The sequence below is a fragment of the Nycticebus coucang genome, chromosome X (genome assembly GCF_027406575.1).
Source record: "Nycticebus coucang isolate mNycCou1 chromosome X, mNycCou1.pri, whole genome shotgun sequence".
Taxonomy (NCBI): Eukaryota; Metazoa; Chordata; class Mammalia; order Primates; family Lorisidae; genus Nycticebus; species Nycticebus coucang.
This window is the reverse complement of record NC_069804.1, coordinates 123,781,280-123,806,490: the sequence shown is the minus strand read 5'-3', so window position 1 is coordinate 123,806,490 and position 25,211 is coordinate 123,781,280. Positions and strand designations below refer to the sequence as shown.

At 39.2% G+C, this 25,211-nt stretch overlaps 1 non-coding gene and 1 pseudogene across 1 annotated transcript; one reads left to right on the top strand and one right to left on the bottom strand.

Moving 5' to 3' along the window:
- LOC128576987 (periphilin-1-like) lies at positions 1 to 25,211 on the top strand (annotated as a pseudogene).
- On the bottom strand, positions 17,296 to 17,402 carry LOC128578688 (U6 spliceosomal RNA). Its single transcript, XR_008377828.1, has one exon. It is a non-coding gene; the product is annotated as a U6 spliceosomal RNA (small nuclear RNA).

Sequence of the window (25,211 nt, the reverse complement as noted above, 5' to 3'; positions counted from 1 at the left end):
ATGGTCAACAGCCATCAAAAGCCAGACCTCTACTGGTGCCTTCCTAAGGTACAACTGGTGGCCTGCACTGTCCACACACATATTGTCAGTGCCAGCCCAATAAGGAAGATGCTGTCTTCCAATGCTGGAAGAGCTAGTGGTGCAAACTCCCAGGATGCTGCTAAAGCTGTTGGCACTGAGGCTGCTGGCATGGTGGAAAAAAGTTCTTTTCATTTTCACTTGTTCTTTTATTAGAGAGCCTTTGCTGTAAGATTTCAGCATGGGTTCAAGGGATCTGGGCCAGATGGTATCTGTGACAGACATACTGGTGGACTTATAATCTAGCCAAGCTCCTTCTTACACAGCTCCAACTGCCCTTGAGCCAAGTTATATGACACTCTTTTAATTTTGGATGATTTATTTCCCAGGAGGTTTCTCAATGCTTTTGCCGTATAAAACATCCAGATGTACGCAACCAGTTGTGCATAATGTTTAGAGTAAATATCACTTAGGTTCATAATGAGGTTCTCTATTATGATGACATGGTCAGCAAAAAGGGCTAGGGAGAAGGAAGTGAAGTTCATTGAGCAGTTCATTTTATCAGGCATTTGCTAAATAACCACTGTGTGCTTCACAACAATTGTGTAAAGCTGCTATTATCGTATTCATTTTATTGGTAAAGAGACCGATGCTCAATTGGTTAAAGTAAAAGTATCAAGATCATATAGTAAATGACAGAATTAAAATTTCAAACCAGGTATTCCTACTTTGATTATCTCCAGGTAGGGTAATATTCTGTATTTTTGTCACAAGGAGTAATTATATTTGGCCCTAGGGGTTTAGGGTTAAATATATAAGAGGGCACAAGTACACAGGTTAGATTCTATAGCACTGAATCTTTTTTTTTTTTTTGAGACAAGAGTCTCACTCTGTCACCCTGGGAAAGAACGCTGTGCATCATAGCTCACAGCAACCTCAAACTCTTGGGCTCATGCAATCCTCTTGCCTCAGCTTCCCAAATAGCTGGGACTATAGGCACCCACTACAACACCCACCTACTTCTTTTAGAGATGAGATTTCACTGTTGATCAGGCTGGTCTCGAATACCTGAGCTCAAGCAATCCCCCCACCTTGGCCTCTCACAGTGCTAGGATGATAGGCATGAGCCACTAGGCCTTGCCAGCAATGTGCTACTTTTTTAAAGCAAGATACAGTTTTGTAGACCACTCATGAAAACATCTAGCTCAGCTAAATGCTTTTTTAAACTCCTGGAGAGGCTGGGTGCAGTGGCTTAAGCCTGTAATCCTGGCACTCTGGGAGGCCAAGGTGGGTAGATTGTCGGAGCTCAGGAGTTTGAGACCAGCTTGAGCAGGAGCAAGACCCCCATCTCTAAAGATAGCCAGATGTTGAGGTGGGCACCTATAGCCCCTGCTCCTTGGAAGGCTGAAGCAAGAGGATTGCTTGAGCTCAAGAGTTTAAGGTTGCTAGGCCTGGCACAGTGGCTCACACCTGTAATCCCAGCACTATGGGAGGCCAAGGCAGGTGGATTGTTTGATCTCAGGAGTTCAAGACCAACATGAGCAAGAGCAAGACCCTTCTCCACTAAAAATAAAAAAACAAACTGGGCATAGTGGTGGGCACCTGCAGTCCAAGTTACTCAGTAGCCTGAGGAAAGAGGATCATTTTAGCCCAGGAATTTGAGGTTGCTGTGAGTTATGATGCCAAAGCGCTTGAGGGTGACAAAGTGAGACTCTGTTTCAAAAAAAAAGGGGGGGGGCGCGGCATCTGTGGCTTTATGGTAAGACAATGAAAGTTTTATCACAGCTATTGGACATATTCAAAAACAATGGATCATTTACAAAAAAATCTCTTTAATCAAGAACATTTTGTAAAATAGACATTCTGATACACAACAGAATTATCTATTTTAAAATTACACTTTAAAGAGTTAAAAAAAAAAAACTCTAAATAGTTTAACACTGACAAGCCTACCGGAATAATGCTGATGTCAAGCTATAAACAGCTTTCAATGCTAAATGTAATTTCGGGGATAGGGAGAGGAAGAAATTATCTGTTGAACCTACATTTCAATTCATCTGTTAGTAAGACTTATCTAACTTAATGAATTTCAACAAAGTGAACAACTCATTTACCTTTGGTGGTTTAAGTTTTATTTTTAAACTTGTGACAGCTTCACTAAAGATAATGAATCCTGGGGCTAGAATACTTGAAGAAACGAAAAGCATTGGTGGGGAAAGAGTGAAAACATAATCAGTACTTTCTTAGTTTATCCAAAATGGATAACAAAAATCACTGCCATTAAGGAAGAATACTATAGTTGATAAGTGGGACTTAGCTTGCCTTAAGGTTAGGTAAGTTAACATCTAACTGGCAAAAATATAGATTCAAGGTAGTCTCATTTAGGAAATTTTACAAAATAATTGTTGCCCTCAATTAGTTTTTAGATCTCTGGACAACACAGTACATACTTTAAGACACCTGTTATGAGATCTGTTAAAATTATTCATACTGTTATTTCCATTTTTCATATAATTTTTATGTAGCTCTTTAGATATTATCAGTAGGGGGCCACTAAAAATAACACCAGAATTTGAGGGAGAAGAGAGTAGAAAATGAAAAGAGGATGGGAGGGATACGAAATTGGGTAGCAATAACAAACGTTTTTTAAGGTTTCCTCACTAAGTAATGCCACATAACTGTGTATTTTGGCTCAATGCCACTGGGCTGCTGAAGTGATCAGGAAACAAATGGAACATCCTAATTGTTCCACTTAGATTCTCAACTAACCCGTGATTTTGATGGGTCACTCATGAAGGACTATTTACACAGACTTCTTGGCAGGGGCCAATGAGTTGGGCATACTACCTTTTTTTTTTTTTTTCTTGCAGTTTTTGGCTGGGGCTGGGTTTGAACCTGCGACCTCTGGCATATGGGGCCGGCGCCCTACTCACTGAGCCACAGGTGCTGCTCTAAGTTGGGCATACTACCTACTGCTTTGTTTCTTTTAAGAAAACTTCTGACAGGCTAAGGACCTCTAAAGGGCAGAACAAAGAATTCACTTAACTACAGAGATTAAAAAGGAAATAATGTATACATAGTGTTATCACGGGCATGTTATCAATCACCTTTCTTGTGGTGTAGAGTATGGGCCTATGAAAAAAACACAACTCCACCTCACTACTGAGCCTACCGAAAAATCAAAGTCTAAATTTTTTCTTTTTAGGCCAGAAATCTCAACTTTAAGGTATCCCTAATCTCCATCCAAATTACCCCTTCTTTTAGTTTTATTAAATAATATTGTTTAAGTCTCCCAATCCATGAAAGGCTCAGGAGTTTCAGGATTAATAGAAGATGCTGAATCTTGGAGAAAAAGGCTTTTAATTCTGAGGTGTATTTCAGAGATTTAAGTGCTCTACATTGTTACTGAATGAGACTTATTCTCAAACATTCTGTATGATCCTAAAGCATTCAGTTTATGACAATAGTACTTTAACACATAAAAGTTACAAACCCTAAGAAAACCAAGCAAAAGTCAATAAAATCACAACTCAGAATTTTCACATTTTCACATGGTATCATTCACTATGAAATGCAAACAGTCTACTAATATTTAAGTGGAATGATCTCTAGTCTCTAAATTACACTCCTGTGACCAAATGATTACATACTTGGAAGAGTACAGAACATGAGTAGGCACAGAAAGCTATTCTTCAAGACTGCTTTTTCAAAGCTTGAAAAATTAATTGACCATCATTTTAGGGGGCAAAAAAAAGGTGAGTATGGATTAAGATGCTCTACATGTAGAAAAAATTCTAATGAAAAGATATATATGGATGGATGGATGGATATATATTATTGCTAAATCATAGCTGTGTACATTAGTGTAATCAAGGGGTACAAATGTGCTGGATTCATATACAGTCTGAAACATTCTCATCAAACTGTTCAACATAGCCTTTATGGCATTTTCTTAGTTATTGTAAGTAGACATTTGTATTTTGCATTTAGTTAAGTTTTGCCTGTACCCATTCTAAGATGCACCATAGGTGCTGTCCCTCCCATTACCTCCCTCCACCCCAACCTTCCCCCTGCCTTCCCCCCGCTTGGCCCTTTACCCACATTCTTGTGCTATAGATGGGTTATAGTCTTCATGTGAAAGCTGGAAAAACAGTTAAGGACTCTATCCCATTCACAGTAGTGCCAAAGAAGATGAAATACTTGGGAGTTTATCTAACAAAGGACATGAAAGATCTCTATAATGAGAACTATGAAACTCTAAGAAAAGAAATAGCTGAAAATGTTAACAAATAAAAAAACATACCATGCTCATGGCTGGGAAGAATCAACATTGTTAAAAAGTCCATACTACCCAAAGCAATATGTAATTTTAATGTAATCCCTATTAAAGCTCCACTGTCATACTTTTAAAGATATTGAAAAAACAATACTTCATTTTATATGGAATCAGAAAAAACCTCGAATAGCCAAGACGTTACTCAGAAATAAAAACAAACCAGGAGGAATCACGCTACCATACCTCAGATCATACTACAAATCGATAGTGATCAAAACAACATGGTACTGGCACAAAAACAGAGAAGTAGATGTCTGGAACAGAATAGAGAACCAAGAGATGAACCCAGCTACTTATCATTATTTAATCTTTGACAAGCCAATTTGTAGGATAATATTTAGAAATAAACATATCCTACATCAAGCACACAAAGTAAATTCAGTGTGAGTTTAAAATGACTTGCTTTTCTTCCAGAGGCTTAAGAGACCTGGACCCCCCTGGGGTACTCGCAGGGTTAGGCTTTTTTGGAGTTGTAAATTCCTTAGACCTTTTCCCTGAAGCTGTACACCCCATGAAGCCTGAGATCCAAGGACATGCCGCCCTTCCTCAGAGGTATGGGCCAGAGGGTTGACATATGTTAACAACATATTATCAGAGGTCTATAGGTACTCTGCCCTGAAGGAAGGACACAATCATTACTTCATACTGAGTAAACTGAGTGAATGCTTGAAGATATTTAATTCCCCTATGGCTACTTTCGTCTCTGTGATCTGCTCGGAAATTAGTCACTGTTTAGAAGAAGAGATTTACTACACAGATGATTGCATTGATATGATAAATATTTCCTTTCAAGTTAAATTTCGGATATGTAAAAAGAAGATAAGATGATGATGAAACTAATAGACAATAGATTAAGTGTGTAGGTCACTGGAAGAGTATAAAACCAAAACTTGGAATAAAGATTTTTGCTATATGCAATCCCACGGTGTATAGTCTGTTTCTTGACTTAATACTTACACGAGCGAGTTTACACCCATGGCAAAGCTTCTGTTCGTTCGTGTCTCTGGTCACGCAACACAATTAAAAACATTCAGTGGGGAAAAGATTCCCTATTTAACAAATGGTGCTGGGTGAACTGGCTGGAGACCGGCAGAAGACTGAAACTGGACCCAAACCTTTCACCATTAACTAAGATAGACTCTCACTGGATTAAAGATTTAAACTTAAGACATGAAACTATAAAAATACTAGAAGAGAGTTCAGGGAAAACCCTTGAAAAAATTGGTCTGGGCGAGTATTTTATGAGGAGGACCCCCAGGGCAATTGAAGCAGCTTCAAAAATACACTACTGGGACGTGATCAAACTAAAAAGCTTCTGCACAGCCAAGAAAACAGTAAGTAAAGTAAGCAAACAGCCCTCAGAATGGGAGAAGATATTTGCAGGTTACGTCTCCAACAAAGGTTTAATAACCAGAATCCACAGAGAACTCAAACGTATAAGCAAGAAAAGAACAAGTGATCCCATCGCAGGCTGGGCAAGGGACTTGAAGAGAAACTTCTCTGAAGAAGACAGACTCACATCCTACAGACATAAGAAAAAATGCTCATCGTCTTCAATCATCAGAGAAATGCAAATCAAAACTACTTTGGGATAACATCTAACTCCAGTAGGATTAGCCTATATCACAAAATCCCAAGACCAGAGATGTTGGTGTGGATGTGGAGAAAAGGGAACACTTCTACACTGCTGGTGAGAATGCAAATTAATGTATTCCTTTTGGAAAGATGTTTGGAGAACACTTAGAGATCTAAAAATAGATCTGCCATTCAATCCTGTAATCCCTCTACTGGGCATATACCCAGAAGACCAAAAATCATATCATAACAAAGATATTTGAACCAGAATGTTTATTGCAGCCCAATTCATAATTGCTAAGTCATGGAAGAAGCCCAAGTGCCCATCGATCCACGAATGGATTAATAAATTGTGGTATATGTACACCGTGGAATATTATGCAGCCTTAAAAAAGATGGAGACTTTACCTCTTTCATGTTTACATAGATGGAGCTGGAACATATTCTTCTTAATAAAGTACCTCAAGAATGGAAGAAAAAGTATCCAATGTACTCAGCCCTACTATGAAACTAATTTATGGCTTTCAAATGAAAACTATAACTCAGTTACAACCTAAGAATAGGGGGAAGGGGGAAAGGAAAGGGAGGGAGGGTGGAGGCGGACAGAGGGAGGGGGATTGGTGGGATTACACCTGCGGTGCATCTTACAAGGGTATATGTGAAACTTAGTAAATGTGGAAAGTAAATGTCTTAGCACAATAAATAAGAAAATGCCAGGAAGGCTATATTAACCAGTGTGATGAAAATGTGTCAAACGGTCTATGAAACCAGTGTATGGTGCCCCACGATCACATTAATGTACACAGCTATGATTTAATAAAAAATAATAAAAATAAATAAAAGTTTTGTAGTAGAATCCCTAGTGTTTTCCAGATATACGATCATATCATCTGTGAAGAGTGAAATTTTGATCTCTTCTGACCCTATGTGTATACCCTTGATCTCCTTTACTTTCCTAACTGCAATGGCTGAAACTTCCATTACAATGTTAAAGAGCAATGAAAACAATGGGCAACCTTGCCTGGTTCCTGATCTAAGTGGAAATAATTTTAATTTAACTCCATTCAATACAATATTGGCTGTGGGTTTGCTCTTGATGGCCTCTATGAGTTTAAGAAATGTCCCTTCTATACCAATTTTCTTTTCTTTTTTTTTTTTTTTTTCGTTAAGGGCAATTTATTTAACTAACACAAGAAAAAGAGAAAAGAGAACTTGTCCCCTTGACCTTATGCCAATAATGGTGTCACTTTCTTCTTTTTATTTTTTTATTTTTTTTTATTAAATCATAACTGTATACATTGATATGATCATGGGGCATCATACACTCGCTTCATAAACCATTTGACACATTTTTATCACAGTGGTTAACATAGCCTTTCCGGCGTTATCTCAGTTACCGTGCCAAAACATTTACATTCTACATTTACCAACTTTCGCAAATACCCCTGTAAGATGCACCACAGGTGTGATCTCACCAATTTTCTTAAGTGCTCTGATCATGAAGGGATGCTGGATATTATCAAAAGCTTTTTATGCATCAATTGAGAGAATCATATGACCTTTAGTTTTTAGTTTGTTTATGTGTTGAATTACATTTATAGATTTACATATATTGAACCAGCCTTCAACCGTGGGATAAATCCCACTTGGTCATGGTGTATAATTTTTTTGATGTGTTGTTGGATTCTGTTTGTTAGGATCTTATTGAGTATTTTTGCATCAATATTCAATAGTGATATTGGTCTATAATTTTCTTTTCTTATTGGGTCTTTCCCTGGTTTAGGGATCATGGTGATGTTTGCTTCATAGAATGCGTTGGGTAGTATTCCTTCTTTTTCTATATTTTGGAAGAGGTTTAGTAATATAGGTACTAGTTCTTCTTTAAAGGCTTGGTAGAATTCTGATGTAAAGCCATCTGGTCCTGGGTTTTTCTTTTTAGGTAGATTTTGTATAGTTGATGCTATTTCGAACTTGATATAGGCCTGTTTAACATTTCCACTTCATTCTGGCTAAGTCTTGGTAGGTGGCGTACTTCCAAGTATTGGTAAATTTCCTTCAGATTTTCTTGTTTCTGAGAGTAAAATTTCTTGCAATATTCGTTAAGAATTTTTTGAATTTCTGAGAAGACTGTTGTTATTTCATCTTTACCATTTTGAATTGTTGAAATTAGAGATTTTACTCTTTATTTATTTATTTATTTTTTTGTCTTTTCTTTTTTTTTTTTTATTGTTGGGGATTCATTGAGGGTACAATAAGCCAGGTTACACTGATTGCAATTGTTAGGTAAAGTCCCTCTTGCAATCATGTCTTGCTCCCATAACATGTGAGATTTTACTCTTTTTTTCCTGGTTTGGCTGGCCAAAGGTTTATCTATTTTATTGATCTTTTCTTAAAACCAACTTTGGGGTTTATTGATCTGTTGTATAATTCTTTTGTTTTCAATTTCATTTAATTCTGCTATGATTTTGGTTATTTCTTTTTTAATGCTGGGTTTGGGGTTGGAATGTTCTTCCTTCACCAGTTGCTTGAGATGTCCCATTAAGTTATTAACTTCCTCTCTTTAAATTTTCCTGAGGAAGGCTTGCAGTGCTATAAATTTCCCTCTTAGGACTGCCTTTGCAGTATCCCAGAGGTTCTAATAATTCGTGTCTTCATTGCTGTTTTGTTCCAAAAATTTGGTGATTTCCTTCTTAATCTCATCTATAAACCATTTATCCTTCATCATAAGGTTATTTGGCTTTCATGTTTTTGTATGGGAATGCAGATTCCTGTTGTTATTGAGTTCAACTTTTATTCCATGATGGTCTGAGAAGATGCAAGGAATAATTTCTATTTTTTTAAATTTGCTGAGGTTAGATTTGAGGCCTAGGTTGTAGTCGATTTTGGAGTATGTTCCGTGGGCTGATGAAAAGAATATGTACTCAGTATTGTTGGGATGAAATGTTGTGTAGATGTCTGTTAAGTCCAGATGTTGAATGGTTAAGTTTAAATATAAAATTTCTTTGCTTACCTTCTTTTTGGAGGATCTATCCAGCACTGCTAGAGGGGTGTTAAAATCTCCAACTACTATGGAACTGGAGGAAGTCAACTTGCTCATGTCTGTTAGAGTTTCTCTTATAAATTGAGGTGCATTTTGGTTGGGTGCATAAATATTAATAATTGAAATCTCATCTTACTGAGTATTACCTTTAACAAATATGAAGTGTCTATCCTTATCCTTCCTTATTTTGGTTGGTTTAAAGCCTATTGTATCTGTAAATGGGATTACAATGCCTGCTTTTTTCTGCTTTCCATTTGCCTGGAGTATAGATGACCATCCCTTCACCTTGAGTCTATATTTGTCTTTTAAGGTAAGATGAGATTATTGTATGCAGCAGATATCTGGTTTGAGTTTTTGTATCCAGTTAGCCAACCTGTGCCTCTTTAGAGGACACTTTAAAAGATTCACATTAATTGAGAATATTGATAAGCCTTTTGAGAGTCTGGTGGACATTTTTAATCCTTTTGCAACTGTGGAAGTTGGAATTTGATCAAAATTTTCTGGGTGGGTTTACTTTTGTGGTGGAGGATTACGCTGGTCTTCCTGGAGGATAGGTCTGAGAATATCTTGGAGAGCTGATTTAGTTATGGCAAATTTCTTCAACATGTGAATGTCATTAAAGTATTTAATTTCTCCATCATAAATGAAACTCAGTTTAGCTGGTGCAGGATCCTGGGTTGAAAGTTATTTTGTTTTAAGAGATTAAAAGTCAATGACCATCCTCTTCTAGCTTGAAAGGGTTCAGCAGAGAGATCTGCAGTTATTCTAACATTCTTCCCTTTGTAGGTTATGGTTTTCTTTCATCTGGCTGCTTTCAGAATTTTCTCCTTCATATTAACTTCAGTGAAATTGATTATGATGTGTCTGGGGGATGTCTTATTCGGGTTGAGTCATGCTGGAGTTCTGAAACTGTCTGCTATCTGGCATGTCTGGAAAGTTCTCTTTCATAATCTTATGGAGAAGAGATTCTGTGCCTTGTGAAGCCATTTCGTTGCTTTTGGGAATCCCATAAGACGAATATTGGCTTTCTTTGAATTATCCCAGAGGTCTCTTAGAGAGCGGTCTGTTTTTGCCCTCCATTTCTTTTCCTTTTTCAGAGTTTAGGAGTGTTCGAAAGCTTTGTCTTCAATGTCAGAAGTCCCTTCTTATGCTTGCTACATTCTGTTACTGAGGGATTCTACTGTTTTTCTCAGATCTTTGAAGGCTGCAACTTCTTGTCTCAATGCGTCAAAATCTTTTGTCATTTGATCTTTGAATTTATTGAATTCTTGAGACATAGTCTGGGTTACTGCTTGGGATTCTAATTCCATCTTATTTGCTACCAAGATTCTGAATTTGATTTCTGACATCTCAGCTATTTGTTTTACATAGGATCTTGTACTGTGTCTGCCCCATTGTTCTTTGGGGGAGTTGATCTACTCTGATTATTGATATTGCCAGGGTTTTTCCATTGATTTTGCCTCATGATTGTTTTTTACCATTGCCTCTGGCTGTCCTCAGAGTTGGGGAAATGTCTCTCCAAGATTAGACCCCAGCAGGATCACTCTATTGTTGCTGGATCTTTGTAGGGAGTGACCCTGTGTAGCTCCTCAGGGGCTGCCCCATCCAGGGAGTTCTGGTTGTGGGAGCAACTGTGGAGTGTGGCACATCTGGGTCCAGCCACAGGGCGGAGGGTGATGCACACATTTCTGGGAGTGCCTGGCACCTGGTGACTTTGGCACAGAAAGCGCAAGGCTCTAGCAGTCTCTTGCCAGGAGAAGGTCTCTGCACAGAGGCAGGGAAGTTTCCGGAGGGTGCACAGCTACCAGAGTCCCTGGCCCGACGAGAGGGCTGGTGTGGCATCAGGGAGGGTATGGGAGGGAGGACGCAGGGTTGCCCAGCTCTCAGAGTTCCTGGTCAGGGCATGCAGAGGCCCAGCCGGTGCATATTTCAGGTCATGGCGCTGCTCATATGGAGGTCCAGGTGGCTGCTGGTCACGGGTCGTGGGGTGTGAGCCTGTGTGGCTGCTGGTGGAAATTCTGTTCGGGGTGTCTCAGCATGTCTCTAGAGTCTCTTGCTGGGGGGGGCACTTGGTCTGGCAGACGGGTGGGGTAGCACTGCTGAAGAACCTCCTCCCTCAGTCTCAGCAGGGGTTAGGCTTCTGGTTCATCGGGTAAGGGGGGAAGGGTGTACTGGAAGTTCAGAATGGCAGTGAAGTTCTTAGTTCAATATTTCTGCCTGCAAGAGAGTTTTCAGAGTCACAGCAAGGTCCCTCTGAGGAAGTAGTCCCCACTTCCCACAGCACTCACCTGTGGTGTGAGGCAAGAGGTCCACATTCACCACTTGTGCATAGAAAACCTGCAGGAACGAAGAGATAAAAGAAAGGACACAGAAAAGCAAAGAAAAACCACATCTTTCTTGGGGGAGGGACACTCCTCCTTCCAGATGAATTTTGTAGCTGAAGCGTGGTTTCTTGCACTCGCAGGTGACCTTAGCAGAGGTGACCTGCTGTTATCATCTCTCTCTTGGCTGGGCTCCCAGTTATCAGCTTAATTGGGCTGTTTTTGGACATTACCTTTCCTTTTGGACAGGAGCCTTCATGGAAGCTGCTCTCAGTTGGTCATCTTGCCCTTCCCCCTACCACTTGCCAAATTTTAATACACAATTCAGTATTGCTAGTTATAAGTGCTACTAGGCTGTCTAGTAGATCTCCAGAACTTACTTGTCTTTCATAACTGAAATTTGGTGTGCTTTCAACATTACATCGCCAGTTCTCTCACTGCCAGCCCCTGGCAAACAACATCCTACTCTCTGCATCTAGGCCTTTGATTCGAAATAGAATAATTATTGTTCCAAATTCCTGCACTGAATTTGGAAGGGGTGGCAGGGTGAAATGGCTCACACCTGTAATCCTAGCACTCTGAGAGATTGAGGAAGTTGTATTGCTTGAGCTCAGGAGTTTGAGACCAGCCTGAGCAAGAACAAGACCCCAACTCTACTAAAAACAGAAAAACTAGCTGAGAATTGTCGTGGGTGCCTATGGTCCCATCTACTTGGGAGGGTTAGGCAAGAGCATCATCTGAGCCCAAGGGTTTCAAGTTGTTGTGAGCTCTGATGCCATGCACTATACCCAGAGCTACAGAGTGAGACTCAGTCTCAAAAAATATATAATTAATTAAATGAATAACTAAAATTGCCTTTTCTCGTAAACCAAGCTTATTAACTAGGAAGGGAATTGCATATTTAATTAAATATTGACGCTTCATTAACAGAATCATTCAAACATCTATTCTTGGCCAGGCTCAGTAGCTCCTGCCTGTAATCCTAACACTCTGGGAGCTCAAGGTGGGCAGATTGCTTATCTTAGGACTTTAAGACCAGCCTGAGCAAGAGCTAGACACTGATTCTATCCAAAGTAGAAAAACTAGCTGGGCATTGTGGTGGGTGCCTGTAGTCCCAGCTACTTGGAAGGGTGAGGCAAGAGGATTTCTTGAGCCCAAGAGTTTGAGGTTGCTATGAGCTATGATGATGCCAAGGCACCCTACTCAGGGTGACAGAGTGAGATTCAAAAGAAAAACGTATCTGTTCTTAGAGGAGTATAGTAGGTTATCACACAGCTTCTGTCAGGGGTAAGTCATATTTTGAAAGGAAGAAAAGGACTGGTTTTTGTATTAAATACAATGTACTAACTTGTTGAAAACAAATTTAAGAAATAAAATGTCATAAAATTTATTCCGTTTTCCTCACAAGAATACTATGATCACCAAATGGCACAGAGGTGTGGAAGACATAGAGTAATAGACAAGTTGTATGCCAGTGCATAGAGGTGGTAGCGCATAGAAAATTCCCATCAGCTCCTACTCATCCCTAAGTTTATATTGCATTTCCCACAATACTGTGTTGACTGGAATCAAAACACTCCTCAGGCTGAAAACTTTTAAAGCCCTCTTTATTTTTAGTTTAAAGTGCTTGTACCTACATGTTTCTCCCTTTGTATCTACTTTTTTACTATCTCAAACTCCAGTATATCACGTTATAGAAATCAAGTAGGTTTTTCTCCATTACGTTCTGCATTTCTGGAATCCTAACATTTACCCTTCATTTAACCAGATTACTCAGTAAGTCTTGAAATTGACTATCTAGAGTCTATAGTTTCCAGAAGCCTCTCTGCAGTATATGTCTTGTATTTATTCTGAACAATGTTCCACTAGAAATAAAAAGTTGATAGCAGATTTTCCAGAGTGTTGGAAGGCATAAAATTATAATGGCTAAGAGAGGAGTCAAATTGCCTCAATCTGTAATCCTGGCTTTTATATTTTTCTTCTCTATAATATGGTAGCAATGATAACATTCACCTTACAAGGTCATTTCAACTGTAGAATTAGATAACAAACAGAAACTGCTTAGCACCAGGAACAATATACAACAAAGTACTTAATTAATGTTACCTATTATCATCATTATATAAATTATAAAGTTGACTTTTAATTTGTAAATATTTTACATGAACATGTATTTAAGACAATTTCAATTTAATAAACAACCACAAAGCTGACCTCTATTACTTATGTGTAATCCCATAATTTAGGTTCATGGCCTACACTTCAGAAAATGGAAAACTCACAACTTCCATGTGGGCGGCTGCCTGGAGAAAACACCTCTTATTTCCATAATGTTTAATGGTTTCAAAGAACTTTTTATGTATATTTACATTTAATCCTCACAATAATCCTGATTAGAAAAGTCAATATGGATTTTTCCAATTATGCTGCACAGTAATTATGCAACAAAGCTGGTATTAGAACCTAAGTCTATATATAACCTTCTTTTGTGGTAGGTTGCATGATTACTTGTTAGGATCTTCTGGACCATGTTGATATCACAAAACAAGTATACTTTAGACAAGTTTTATTTGAAAGAAAAATATCTAAAAGTTTATATGGTAAATTAATTTTTTAAATTCAGGAGACTTAGGGCAAACAATGGAGCAGGCGTAATAGAATGCCCATTCTCCTCAAAGCCTGAAGCAAACGTAGGGCTCTCTTTGTCACTTCCCAGATTGTAAATTCAATCATGTTTCAGGCTCTCAAACCCCAGTAGTCAGAGACACTCAAGGGGAATTTTATGTAAGATCATCAACTGTAAAAAGCAGCTACTCAGATGGAGTGAGTACTTCTATAATTCTGCTTCATCCTTGGTGAAAGATATTTTAATTTCATGCCGGGAGCTGTTCTTTTTCCATCACTCAGATTACTTTATGAGCCATTTACTTTGCCAGTAAGTATTTTTTTTTTCTCTCTTAACGGAATGAAGTGGTACAAGGTTAAGGCTCATTGTCAAATTAGAATGCAGAGGCAACATTGTCCATTCTTTAAATGTGCTACTGTAAAAAATGTAAATAATATATATAAAAAAGAATGTTACCCACTGAAAAACTCTGAAGAGACCTTGACACATTCAAGACTATCAACTTTAGTGAAATATTCAGACTCACTAGAAATATGCCACTGAAGCAAGACATTTCATATTTCTTGAAGTTTTAACTGTCCAAAAGATTTGCTTGTTTTTGAGACAGAGGCTCACTCTGTTGCCCCTGGCTAGGGTGCCATGGCATCATGATAGATTATAGTAATCTCAAACTCCTGGGTTTAAGCAATCCTCCCGCCTCAGCCTCTAGTAGCTCGGCCTAGAGGAGCCTGCCATGATGCCCAGCTAATTTTTCTACTTTTTTAGTAGAGATGGAGTCTTGCTCTTGCTCAGGCTGGTCTGGAACTTGAGAGCCCAAGAGATCCTCCCACCTTGTCCTCCCAGAATGCTAAGATTACAAGTATAAGGCACCACACCTGGCCTGTCCAAAAGTTTTTTTGATTTGTGTTGCTTTGTTTTTTGAGACAGAGTCTCTCTTTGTTGCATTGGTAGAGTGCTGTGGCAGCACAGCTCACAGCAACCTCAAAATCTTGGGCTCAAGCAATTTCCTTCCCTCAGCCTCCCAAGTAGCTGGGACTACAAGGACGCACCACAACACTCAGCTACTTTTTAAAGATGGGATCTCACTCTGCTTCAGGCTGGTCTCAAACTCCTGAGTTCAGGAAATCCACCCATCTCAGGCTCCCAGAGTGTTAGGATTAAGAATTGAGCCACTGCGCCTAGCCCGTCCAAAAGTTTTTGAATTCTCAGAATGTAGGTAAGATAGTTTCCTTCTCTGTATATAAATATGAAATTATTTAGCAGTCAACATAAAGTAAATATAAACAAAACTTTATTACTTGATATGGGTAGATAAACCAAATTAATGCTATGTGTGAATAGTTAAAGAAAAGAAAGAATAATTGTGTAGCACATCACCTATTCTTTTCTGTGGAGTAACAGAGCTCCCCACATGAAGTACATGAAGTGAGTCTGGTAAGGGTTAATTGGCTTTTGCTAACACAGAAGCAGCTTTTGCAAACAGGCCAGATTATAGGCGGGAGCCATCTCGCCTGGCCCAAATATGAGTTTTCCAATGAACACTGTATATTTAGAATTTCTCTGTTTCTCTTCATGTATTTCAAATTTCTTTAATTTCTCTCAGTAGTGTTTTGTCACTTTCAGTATAACTTTTTTTTTTTTTTTTGAGACAGAGCCTTACTCTGTCACCCTAGATAGAGTCCTGTGGCTTCATAGCTCACAACAACCTTAAACTCTTGGGCTTCAACAATCTTCTTGCCTCAGCCTCCCCAGTATCTCAGACTTCAGGTGTGCACCACCCTGTCTAGCTAATTTTTACATTTTTAGTAGAGACAGGGTCTTGCTCTTCCTTAGGCTGGTCTCGAACTTCTGAGTTCAAGCAATTTACCCGCCTTGGCCTACCAGAGTGCTAGGATTATAGGCATGAACCACTGCACCCAGACGGGTCTTGAACATCTTTAATAAAGTTTTTATGTTTTGTTTTGTTTTTGTTTTTGTTTTTTTAGAGACAGAGGCTCACTTTATCACCCATGGTAGAGTGCTGTGGCGTCATGGCTCACAGCAACCTTCAGCTCTTGGACTTAGACAATTCTCTTGATTCAGCCTCCTGAGTAGCTAGAAATACAGGTGCCTACCACAACGCCTGGCTATTTTTTTGTTGCAGTTTGGCAGGGCCTGGGTTTGAACCCACCACCCTCAGTATGTGGGGCCGGTGCCCTACTCACTGAGCCACAGGGGCCACCCAGTTTTTATGTTTTCCCCACTCTGTTGCCTATGCTGGACTGCAATGGCCTAATCATAGCTCACTGTAACCATGAACTCTGGGCTCATGTGATCCTCCCACCTTAGCCTCCAAAGAACCTGAGATTACAAGCCCGTACCTCCATACCTAGCTAATTTTTAATTTTTTTGTACAGACAGGGTTTTGTTATGTTGCCCAGACTGGTCTTGAACTCCGAGCCTCAAGTGATCCTCTTGCCTTGGGATCCCCAAATGCTGGGCGTATAGGTGTGAGCCCTGAAGCTTTGCCTCAATTGGATTTAGTCCTACCTTTTAGGTGATTTTCCATTTTTTATGCTATTATAAATGGTACTGTTTTCTTTAATTAAAATTTCCATTTGTTAGATGCCAGTATATAGAAAGAGTATTGATGTTTTCCATTTTCATCATGTATCCCACAACCTGGATAAACTCACTTATTATGTTTGTTAATTTCTTTGCATTCCATAGATCTTCTGTATAGACGAACATGTTGTGTGTGAATAAAGATGGTCTCAATTCTTTCATACCAATTAGGATACTTTTTATTTCTTGCCTTATTACACTGACTAGAACTTCTAGTACAATGTTGAAAGGAATTGGTGAGAACAAACCTTCTCTGGTTCCTCTTCTCGAGAGCAAAGCATTCACTTATTTTACTTTGTTACCATTAATATGATGTTAAGGATGCCTTTTGTCAAATTTATCAAGTTCTGTTCAACTTCTAGTGTCCTGAGATACTACACATGATGTATTTCTGTACTTTTGTAGGTTTGGGGGGCTGAACAAAAGATTGAATAATCATAATAAACAGAAGGACACCAATGTTTTCCTATTAAGAAGATTCCCAAGATGGCAGATTTAAATAGAGCTCTCACTCATTTCTAGGTGCAGCTCAGACACTGTTGCTGCAAGTCCTTCTGCAAATCACTTAACTTCTCTGAACATCAATATGTACCTACAGTAAAAAAAACTAGTATCATTATATAATTCATTGGGTCTGTGTAAGTGTCAAATAAATAATAGTACACAAAACATTTAGTGTTTGACCAAGCATACAAACATTGGTGATTCTACCACCACAAGAAGTTTATAAAATCATATTATTTATTTATTTTTATTTACTTATTTATTTTCATGGAAAAATATGGAACGCTTTACAAATTTGTGTGTCATCTTTGAGCAAGGGCCATGCTAATCTTCTCTGTATCGTTCCAATTTTAGTATATGTGCTGCCAAAGTGAGCAGTTATTTATTTATTTTTGAGACAGAGTGTCACTCTATGGCCCTGTGTAAAGTGTGGTAGCGTCATAGCTCACAGCAACCTCAAACTCTTGGACTTGAGCAATTGCCTTGCCTCAGCCTCTTGAGTAGCTGGGACTATAGTGTACCACTACGCCTGGGTAGTTTTTCTATTTTTAGTAGAGACTAGAGTCTCACTCTTGCTCAGGCTGATCTCGAATTCTAAGCTCAAACAATCCACCTGCCTTGACCTGCCAGAGTGCTAGGATTACAGGCCTGAGCCACCATGCCTGGGATAAATCATATTTTTTAATTTAAAAGGTTGGAGAATTCATGAGAAATATTTGAGAAGCTATAAATTTTTAAATGATTTCTAAATTTACTTCTTCATCATGGACATCTGTCATAATAGAGGTAAAACTTTAATAAGAAGCTGTCTCAGGGTTTCATACAATGATTTTCTTATGACACAATAAAGCAACTATGAAAAATCTATAATATTCCTGACAAGGTTTAGTTTGCATAATATGATTCCCCTCCAAAAATTGTAAATCTAGAGAATAGCCTATGTGATGCTCATTTGTACTATTTGTCATACTTAGAATCTACCTTTAGGGATAGCCTGGAATGAAGGGAACTAATCTCCTTCTGAGATAAGCAGTAATTAAGTGATCAGGAAAGCAGATATCAGGGCATTCAAATGTAAAGAAAATGCATTTCTCCTTCTAAAATTGGTAAGAACTAAATGCAGAATCATCAACTTTTCATGCTCTTTTGAACCCTCTGATGGAAGTGTGAAAATGTTCATTGAAATGATCAGAACAGGTACAGAATTAGAGAGATATCTGTGAGGAAGTGACATTCTGTAATTACAAAAAGTCCACACGAGGACATACTCATTTTTAAATTGCTATATGTAGTATAATACATGTATACAGTTTCAGAGTATATGTGATAATTTAAAACATTCATATAATTGGTAAAGTTCAAATCAGTATACTTGAGATATCCATCTACATATCCATTTTGGATGCTCCCCAGGTTCTCATTTTATTCATTTTATTTTAGATTAATATATGGATACAACATATGATGTTCTCATATTAAATACAGTCGAAGTTCTGTTAGCTGACCATCCAAGAGAATGTAACAAACTGGTCAATATACAGATGTGGTCAAGATAAGGAACTAGGCCTACTCTACTGATATGTACATGTGGTGCATATCCAGTCTATGAAAATAAGGTCAACTTAAGGAGGTGGTCAGCTATGGAGGTTCTACTAGGTTTCCATTGCTTTGTCTCCTGCCCGCCAGACCCCAACCTCTACCCCATCCTGGCTGAGTCTTTCTACTCAGAACAGGGTTTAGGCACTTACAGTTAAGGCACTTATCCATATGATTCAACCCAGATCACAAAATGAAGACCAATTAGGACAGCACAAAAAGGGGACCAGAAAGAGACTTTTTGTTCACTTTTTTTTTTTGCAGAGTAGTGCAGAACTTTCAAATAATTCATTCATGAAATAAATAGATTTCTTCACAGAAAATCTTTCCATTCATTGCTAGAAATTCTACATGATATAGAGACAGCCAGAACTGGGAAAAGATGAAAACCTGAGAACTAAAAGCAAATCTGCCTCCTTAAAATTAGCCAGCCCACTGGAATACTATATAATCAAGCAATACTCTCAAAGGCATTGTTCTCAACCTTCCTAATGCCAAGACCCTTTAATACAGTTCCTGTGGGTCGCAACCCACAGGTTCAGAACTGCTGCTCTAAGGTTAGGGTTGCTCGATATTGCATGGGGCATACTTATATTAAAAATTATTTATTGTTTATCTCAAATTTAACTGGGCATCCTGTTATTTTATTTGCTAAACCTGACAACCCTAATAAGGTGTTACACCATCACATCTGTGCCATTTAAAATTTAGAGTTCATTTTCATAATTTAGCATTCTTTAAGGAACAAAAAGTTTTTACATTGCTATGAACAGAAAAAAAAAATCATGGTTTTTTCTTTGATGGTGAAAAAATAAATTGAAACCTAACTGTTCCATTACTTTTCAGAAGGTTTAGGATGGTGGTAATTTTATTTACAGATTTTGATTCCAAATTCTTACCCAGCATTAATATCAATGTAAGAGTAAGTTTCAGGCTGGTAAGTTTTCTAGCTATCCATGGGTCTGTTACCTTCTTAGTGGGGCCCTGTATTTTTTAATACCAGACTTTCTGTTTCCGTGAGCTTGGGGGTAGGGGAAAAAATAAGGAATACCACTTTGCTATTAGTCTTGGTGCAGGGAGCACAAAGTAGACTGTGTATGTGCTTCAGACCTGCTGGGCAACAGAGGGTTAACATCGTTTTCAATATTGCCACTCAAATTGCTGCTTACCATCTAAAGTACAGGGTACAGAGTGAGGAGAAAGGCCACAAGGGTCATTATGCTTTGGTGGCAAGAGACCTATTATTATTTTCATTCTATTCGATGCCAACAAACCATTTATTAAAGGACAAAATTGGAAATTCTCCACTTGAATATTTTTGAGGACTTTTATTTCTACAACTTGAGAGAAAGAAAGAAGGCTTTGCACAGCGCTGCAGTTGTCAAGGCCTTTTGGTGCCCACAGGCTGCCTCATCCAATGACACTACAGTCTTTGTTAAGACAATTGAATCACATTTCTTCCTCATATTAAGTTGAAACATTTTAATATCTCATGGCTGAGGCCATGAAACTGACATACTATTTGGTCAGTCACTGGAGGAAACTAATGACAGAGATTTTCAGCCTGGAGGAATCTCTCTGTTCTTTTAAGATACATTCTGTTTTATCTGTACCACTTGCAGGCCATTTATACCTTTATGCTGTTGTTTGTGTGCGTGGCTTATTTCCCCTATTCAACCAGAAACCCCATGCGAATAGAGTCATCTAGTTAGTCATCTTAATCTGCTCATCCAGAACTTTATGTTGTACATAATAGGTTCTTGATAAATACTTTGTGAATAAATCATTGTAAATGAACTGTTTTCATTTTTTTATTATCTATAGCATGATCAGAGCACATCCAAATGTGTGGGGCTTCCAAGAAAATAGCTCAGAAAGGAACCTTTTTCCTTTCATTAACTGAAAAGAAAGGCTTTGGAATTCTGTTATCCAGGACTACTTGGAACCAGAGAGAAAGAGGAAAAAGGTTTTGGCATTTTCCCCACTGACAAATTCTAAAAAGTAAATAACACTCCACAACTTGAAAAATTTCTTGGGCCCCTATGGATAAATTGAGAGGTTTAATTAAATAAAATAAAATTAAATAACAGGAGTAAGAAGTGAATAATGACTGTAAGTGCAGTGTATTCCAAAGCCTTAAAACTAAGTCTCTTATCATACTCTTGAGGTCAAGTGGTGAAAACTGCAGCCTGGTTGGAACATCATCTATCATTAATTGGATTCCTAGGTCATTGACTTTTGCATATCTGTAGAATGATTTGAATGTGGCCAGAAGAAGATGATGAACACTGGAGGGCTAGAAATATTACTGTAGGTTGAGGGCAGCAGAGATGTGAAAAAAATGTCATATGCAACAGTAGGAAAATTGATGTGTAATAAGAAAAATTAGGAAGGGGGTTTGGATCTTGTAGCACAGTGATTATGGCACCGGCCACATACACCGGGGCTGGCAGGTTCGAACTCAACCTGGGCCAGCTAAACAACAATTATAAAAAAAAAAAAAAAAAAAAAATAGCTGGATGTGGCTCAAGCGGCTAAGGTGCCAGCCACATACACCTGAGCTGGCTGGTTCGAATCCAGCCAGGGCCTGCCAAACAACAATGATGGCTACAACCAAAAAAATAAAATAAAATAAAATAGCTGGCCATTGTGGTGGGCACCTGTAGTCACAGCTACTTGGGAGGTGGACGCAGGAGAATCTCTTGAGCCCAAGAGTTGGAGATTGCTTTGAGCTGTGATGCCAGAGTACTCTACACAGGATGACAGCTTGAGGCTCTGTCTCAAGGAAAAAAAAAAAATAGCTGGATGTTGTGGTGGTGCCTGTAGTCCCAGCTACATGGGAGGCTGAGACAAGAGAATCACTTAAACCCAAGAGTTTGTGGTTGCTGTGAACTGTGATGCCACAGCACTCTACCAAGTGTGATGTAGTGAGACTCTGTCTCTAAAAAAAGAAAAAAAAATAGGAAGGGGTCATACACAAAAAAATGGTTGCCAAGTTCACAGAGATTCCTCTGAGTAGACGTCTATGGGAATATATTGAGTATTTAGGAGGCTAAGAAAAGAAATTTTTCTTATTTTTTGAGACAGGGTCTTGCTCTGTTGCCCAGGCATGAGAGCAGTTGTGTCATTATAGTTCACAGCAACCTCAAACTCAGGAGAGAATTTTTAATCTAAAGAGAAGTGGTCCTAGATTCCAGATCAAAAGAAGGTCACTTGTTTAAAAATAAAGGTAGGAAGGAGGGAGAGAATATGAAAGATAATGAAAATGAAGAGACAAATCAAGTAAATAAGGCTAACACTTGTGAAGAATAATTGAGGATCCCACAGAATAGGGCTAAAGTGAGGAGTTAGGCACTATACTAGAAAATCAAGTTGGAAATATTGGGAAAAAATGTCATCATCATAGCTCACTGCAACCCCAAACTCGTGTGCTCAGGCATTCCTCATACCTCAGCCTATCAAGTAGCTGGGACTACAGGTGGGCACCACCTTGCTCAGCTAATTTTTTCTATTGTTTAGTAGAGATGGAGGTCTAGCTTTTGCCCAGGCTGATCTTGAACTCCGGACTTCTAGTCATCCTCCTGTCTAGACCTCCCAAAGTGCTAGGATTATAGGCATGAGACACCATGTTGGGTCCCTAAAATTCAGTTAATCTATTTAAAAGAATACTAGGACCAACCATAGTGCCTCAAACCTGTAATCCCAACCCTTCAGGAGGTTGAGTCAGGAGAATTCCTTGAGGCCAGCAGTTCCAGACTAACCCAGGTAACATAGCAAGACTCCATCTCTACAGAAAATAAAAAAAATTAGCTGGGCCTGTGGCACTCACCTATAGTCCCATCTACTCTGGGAGACTGAGGTAAGAGGATCACTTGAGCCCAAGAGTTGAAAACTGCAGTGCACTATGCTCAGGCAGCTGTGCTCTAGCCCAGGTGACAGAGTGAGACTTGGTCACAAAAGAAAAAAAAAAAAGAATACTGGGCACTTACTATGTATTATTTACTTGCAGCCATTGTACCAGGTTCTTTTATTATTATACCTTATTTAATCCTCAGCTATTCAAGTAAACATTTTTATCTCCATTTTCCAGATTTCAAAAACTATGTATAGTTCATATACATTGTATTCAGGATCACAAAAATAGGCAGGCCAGAGTGGCTCACAAACTAGCACTCTGAGAGGTGGGTGGACTGCCTGACCTGAGGACTCTGAGACCAGACTGAGCAAGAGCAAGACCCTGTCTCTAAAATTAGCTGGATGTTGTGGTGGGCCCCTGTAGACCCAGCTGCTTGGAAGGCTGACACAAGAGGATTCCTTGAGTCCAGGAGTTTGAGGTTGTCATGAGCTGTGATGCCATGGCCTTCAACTGAGGACAACAAAGTGAGACTGATATACCAGTTTCAGATCTATCTTTGACCTCAAGTCCTCATTCTTGCTTGCTTTTTGTCCTTCGCCTCCATGGCTGTTCCTCTCTAGCCCAAAGATTCTCAAATTTGAGGGCACACCAAAATCATCTGGGGTGCTTTTTAAAATTTGGATTCTGTGATTTCAATCCCAAATTATCTGATTTGGTATGTTTGGAGAGGGAGCTAGGAAGTCTACATTTTAACAGGTATTCCAGGTGATTACGATGCCAGGCGTCCAGTGACCACCCTTTAAAAAATGCTTTTGAGCTCTTCTGAAATAAGGCTATAATCAGATAATACTCAAAGTAAAAATGCTGGAGGATCCTTCAGTCTGAGTGCCGTGTTGCCTTGTGTTATAGCACTCTTACACAATATGAAACGAGTAATGTGGAACATTCAATCAACACGTTTGTTCACTGCAATAAAATGTCAACATTTCAAGTCTTTTTTCAAAAGACTTCTTAAGAGTTGCTTTTTCCAAACACGGTCCTGTTTAAAAGGAATTACAGCTGCTCCTACTTTTATAACCAAGAGTTCAAAAACTGTCTATAAAATATTTAAAATGAACAAATTGCAGTTATAGCTATATTTGCAGTCATGTAGAATAAATCCATTGCCTTCAAAATTATAAGCCAGGTTAATTAAAAATAACAAAAAAACTCTACTGACTAAGAATGGAATTTTTAAACAAAAAATCAATAGAATAAATCATACATGGAAAATCAATAGATTTGGACTACATAAAAATGAAAAAGTTGAAGCTCAAAAACCATTACTAGGCTTGGCACCCATAGCTCAATGGTTAGGGTACGGGCCACAAGCACCGAGGCAGGTGGGTTCAAACCCGGCCCAGGCCTACTAAAAAACAATGACAACTAAAACCACTGGTAGCACAGTGTTTACAGCACCAGCCAGGTACACCGAGGTGGCAGGTTCCAACCCAGCCCAGGCCAGCTAAACAAGTGCAACAAAAATATAGGCGGGCATTGTGGTGGGCACCTGCAGCTGTGAGACTAATGATGCTAAACAGGTCTAATTTGGGGGGGGGCGGGGGGCGCAAACTCTCATGCCTCAATAATGATTTTAAAAACCACAAGTACTGGCTTGGCGCCTGTAGCTCAGCAGCTAAGGTGCCAGCCACAAACAGCAGAGCTGGCGAGTTCGAGTCAAACCGGATTACAACTGAGCATTGTGGCGGGGGCCTGGAGTCCCACCTACTTGAGAGGCTGAGGCAAGAGAATCACTGAAGCCCAAGAGTTTGAGGTTATTGTGAGCTGTGACGCCACGCACTCTAGCCAGGGAGACATAATGAGACTCTGTCTCAAAATAAAAATCGCTTCCTGAAACCGGCTGCTTTGTGAGGTCATCGTGTGCACTGGAAGCGCCTGTTGCCTGGGATAGCCATGGGCAGCAGCCGAGGAGTCGCTGGGCGGCCAGGAGTCATGGCTTATGGGCGGCCTGGACTCATAGCTTATAGAAGAGATGAAATGTGGTCGGAAGGACGATTAACTGTGAAATCTCTCCTTTCAAGATAACCAGTCAGTCTTTCCATCAGCCTCAGCGTAGAAAGTCCAGGCATGTTGATGTCTCCTACAAAGGGCAGCATGAAAGAAAGCCAGAAACAGATAAGGAGAGGCCTGTATGATCTTTGAAAACATCAAGAGATACTTCACTCTGGTTTTATTAAGCAGTTTCGTCATCCAAGGTGTTAGCCAAACCTCGTAGGCTAACGCAAAAAGAACTTGCTGAGGCTGCAGGAAAGTGGGCTGCGGAAAAGCGAGAGAAGTCAGATGAAAGTAACTCGCCTGAAATTTACGAGTATGAAGCGGGATCCACAGCACCGTCGTTCATTTACCAGGCAGAAGAACCTGAGGCAAATGCAGCATATGGCATAGAGTTCTATGAAGATGAGCTAACCCATCGCTCTAAAGCAATAGCATTAAAAGCCAAAAAGACTGAACAGGCTTACCGACAAGACTGTGAAACTTTCTGGAGGGTACTGAAAATGCTGATTGAAAAAGATCCTTCATTAGAAAAGTCTATACAGTTTGCGCCGAGGAAGAATTTACATGAAATAGGTGAGAGGAGTGTTGAAGAACTCAAGCATTTCATTGCAGAGTACGATACTTTAACTCAAGAGTTGGAGAGCCTTTTTATATTTCTTGCTCAGGCAAAATGTTTCTAG